Below are 4,289 nucleotides of genomic sequence, written 5' to 3' on the forward strand. Positions count from 1 at the left end.
TAGATAGTTATCTTTAGCCCTTTGATGAATTCGATAAGCTGTTAATTAATCTTGAGATCTAATTAACTGTTGTGCTATTATTAGGCTGGGCCACATAATTGTACATTTGACTTTTTAAGTGCTGCAAAAAGCTTCAGGCCTGAGGAGAAAAGTGGCTAGTTTTCTTAGGCTTTTGGCAGGTTGGAAACATTTCAGAATAAAACTCCCTCCTGTCACTTCAAATCAAAACTCCACAACAAGCACCGGTTATGGAACAGGTACAAGTCCACTTTGTGCCTTTTAAGTGTGATTTTATAGCAAAATGAGTAAAAGTCACTTCATGTTTTAATTTCAGAAAACTTAAAAGAACAACTGCTTTCAGATGATAATCATCTATTGTTGAAACAAACGTGCAGCATTAAATAAACACGTGTGTGTGTGTGTGTGTGTGTGTGTGTGTGTGTGTGTGTGTGGGAGGGGGTAATAAACAATTACACAAACTTTAGTTTAGATATAAATGTGGCTAAATGATTATAATGCATCAGTCAGTCAGTCTTTATGTTTCCTTTGTCCTTCATATTGACTTTAGCTTTACCACCTGTAAATATTTCTGGTCTTCATGTGAAGAGGGTGTTTCCTATAGCATCACATCCAAACTGGTTTCCCGTTGGCACAGTCAATCCACCTTGACCTTATAAGAACACGGACAGAGGGAGAAAACTAGATCTGCAGAAAGATAGGAAGGAATTTTAATTATTCATATAGAGATTAGTCATTAGAAATGAGAAACTTCTAATTTAAATGTTCTAAAGAGGTTTACTAAAATAAAAGTTCCCAACTTTTAGGGAAATTTAATCCATGTTTGAAAGGTTTTTTAAAAAAAAAGTTGTTAGATCAACAATTCTATTGAGATATCCTTGAAACATGGCGACTGCTGTTGGTAACGGAGTGTATCTGGTGTGACTAAGTTCTTTTATGCATTTTTACTTTTATAGTAAATTTTCACACAATGAAATTATTTGACAAAAAAATCACTTATTTTAAAATGCAGTAGATGATGTTAGGCTGGTAGGGTGGGGACTATACGATGGAAAAGAGTAAAACTATCCTGAAAGGTTCAACAAAGAATCTAAATCGCAGATTAGCAAAGGGATCTGTATTTCTAAGGTGTGTTTTTGGCCTCTGCTCTCTGTCAGGGTTTACACATTTAAATTTGACATCCACAGTTCTGAAACTAATTAATCCAATTTAAATGAGTGCCTTTACAGAAGTGTTTAGGTACAGATTAACTGTTTCTCTGTTTCACCTGCATGGTGTCGCACTTTAGTCTCTAAACCGGACCTGGTTCTGAGCCATCTTGTTGGTGCAACGCACACACACACACACACACACAAACACACACACACACACACACACACACACGCACGCACGCACGCACGCACGCACACACACACACACACACACACACACACACACACACACACACACACACACAGCATCCCCGCTGGGACCAGGGAGCTTCATTTGCATTATGATGGCAGGCAGATTAAGTACATTCCACTGAACACTAAAGGGACTAACAATAACTCACACACTCACCCCAACACGTGTGTTTTTGGGCCAGTAAGGCAGACCTGGAACAGAACTGGTACCCAGTGCAGAGCACCAATCCCATTACTCTCTGTGTCCTCCACTGTCCCCATCCCTCTCAAGAGAACAAAGGACGGCAACATAGACTGGATCCAAACTTCACTAACCCAGGATGCGAGGAGGACGAGGAGAGCAGAGACTGACGGAAAAGAAGGAAATAAGGGAGGGCGTCTGGGCTGATGCTGGAGAAGGAGAAGTGACTCTGACAGGCAGCTAGAAAGACTAAGCTTATTTAGATAAATTGACATCCCCAGCTGAGATAAAACCAGTGATGATTTGTACTGAATCTTCAGTGGTTGAAAGCCATTCCACTGGATTTCAGAAGGCCACAGTGTCTTGGGATTTGGAGGGCACAAAGCGACTGTGTAGGTTTCAGCATGGAGGGATGGGTTTCTGTGGAAAGGGATGAAGGGTGACTCCCACCAGGAGAGGGAAATAAAATCCTGTCAATACTAGGAAATGTGAAACACAACACAATAGAGCTGTGAGAGGTGAGGCCAGGGCCTGCTTTGTTTCAGCATGCTGCATCCTTTTTCACAGAAACAAATCAGCTGTTTAGGGCTGAACTTTACTTTTATTCAGTCTAGTTGTTTCAGCTAAACCTGGTTATTTTAAACATAAAAAAACCATGATAGCAAACAGAGTTAAGTTTAAATGGTTTTGATCATTTGACAAAAAAATTGGTTGGCTTAGTTGTAACAAATGAAGCTAAATTAGGTTTAGTCGCCCGCCTAGACAGTCGGTTTTACATGACTTACCACTCATTCTTAGCACCTTCAGGCTTAAGTGGGCCTGCCTCTGTTTTCCAATACAGTTGCTCTCTAGTATAAATGAATGCCTCGTGAGTCAGTCTCTGTAGAAATAAGCTCTGGTGCTCTTAGTAAAAGTTAGTCAGAAAGGAGAGTTAGTCTTTCTTTAGACATAGGCTGCGTCTCAATTCAGGGTCTGCATCCTACGTCGGCCGGTTACGTCACAGCGCCGCAACTAGGCCTGTCCCAATTCGAAGACTCCTTCAAATGCGGTCAACGAATCCGGCCTTCTTTTCGCCTGAATGAAGGATGGGTCCGGTGTATCCTTCAATAGGTAGCATTTCCCAAGATGCCTTGCGGGCCGGCCGGCAGAAAAACTTAAAAACAATGGCGGACAGTGAAGCGGGAGCTGTCGGAGAGGATTGCGCATATAAATGTCAGTATAAACTTGAAAACTGTTAGGTTAAGGACTTTTTGTGATACATGAACGTTATTTTAGTTAGAAATGTAACAGTAAAAGTGCTTGTATTGCGGTCTCGGCTCGTATGTTCGGCCGCGCTCGGTGTCGTATTTCTCCCGCTACGTTTTCCCCTGATTTTAATAGAAGTTTGTATTTTAGGAACAAAAGAGAAAACCAGGGAATTTATTAAGCTTAGGGCGGAGATGGACCACATGATCACCGGAGCAAAGTATTCGGCGGCTGTGGCATGGAGGTACAATAACATCTCATGTTTTAAAAACTCGTTTGAGTTTATTTTTTCTGCGAAAACATGAAAGGAATAACCCGTTGTCCTCTTTTCTCTTCCTGTTTCTTTTCTTACATGTTTGTTAAGACTATTCTGGAGAAAATGGGCATCCAGGGGAAGGTGCCAGCGATGACCAGCTTCTGGAGCTGATCAGGAAGGACAAGAGGCTGCAGAGGGAGGCAGAGCAGCAGAGGGCCCAGGAGAGAAGGAAGAACTTTGACAGCTTTTTACTTTGCTAGAAAAAAATGGTTAATAAAGATTAAACATGTACATATAAAAGAAATATCTAAATAAAATCAGTTCTGCATCAAACCCTTGAATTTTATTTTGGTTTACAAATGAGAATTGTTTACTAGAGGGTATCCCGCTGGGTCTGAAAAGTCTTAAAAGGTGATAAATCGGTTTTGGTCAAATGAAGACCCTTAGAAAGTATTAAAAACTATTAACACATCTTTGCTCAGGCTCAGCTTGTCGAAAGTATTTTCTCCGAATTAGCTCTCCAACAGTCAAGGAAATGATTAAAGATCTAAATAGAACTTCGAGCTCCATTGTTTAAAGTTCCTTCTCCCTTCTGCTCAGCGGTTCCACGGTTGCTAGGCGACGGAACGTTCGCCGAGGGAAAGGCGGGAATTCATGACGGCTAGGCCTGTCCAAATTCACAGCCGTTAACATCCGGTCTACCCGGCCGACGGAGGACCCAGCCCACGTCGGCCGAGTAGGCTGGGTCCTTCGAAGGATGCAGACCCTGAATTGAGACACAGCCTTACTCATTATTATTTCCTGATGTTCTGACATCTCACTGCTGATAGGCTAACAACAACACGTCTCTACCAATGACTCTGTTCGCTCTGCACCTTTGATGTTTATCTCCACAAATAACACAAGCCTGCTCATCAGGCTTCCTGTCACTAATGTCATCATTTCATTTAAAACTAGTACAAAGTCCTCCAACTCACAAAGCTGGAAAAGCACTTGACCTCATTTTCACTAGAAACTGTGCCATAGACACAATCTCTGTTACACCGCTGCATCTTTCCGATCATTACTTCATCCATTTCAGCACGACTCTATGTCACACCCTGTCCTGTCACCCCATTTTGTTCAGCCTTGTGTCTCCGTTAATTGCTCCCACCTGCCTCTCGTTTCCCAATCACCTTAGCTCCCG

At 42.0% G+C, this 4,289-nt stretch overlaps 1 long non-coding RNA gene across 1 annotated transcript; it reads left to right on the forward strand.

Annotated features, from left to right (window-relative positions):
* Positions 1-2,643: 2,643 nt before the first annotated feature.
* Positions 2,644-3,304, forward strand: LOC129166725 (uncharacterized). Its single transcript, XR_008565625.2, has 3 exons — positions 2,644-2,814; positions 2,998-3,091; positions 3,212-3,304. It is a non-coding gene; the product is annotated as an uncharacterized lncRNA (long non-coding RNA).
* The last annotated feature ends 985 nt before the right edge of the window (positions 3,305-4,289 follow it).

The sequence above is a fragment of the Nothobranchius furzeri genome, chromosome 12, assembly GCF_043380555.1.
Source record: "Nothobranchius furzeri strain GRZ-AD chromosome 12, NfurGRZ-RIMD1, whole genome shotgun sequence".
In the NCBI taxonomy this organism is placed as follows: Eukaryota; Metazoa; Chordata; class Actinopteri; order Cyprinodontiformes; family Nothobranchiidae; genus Nothobranchius; species Nothobranchius furzeri.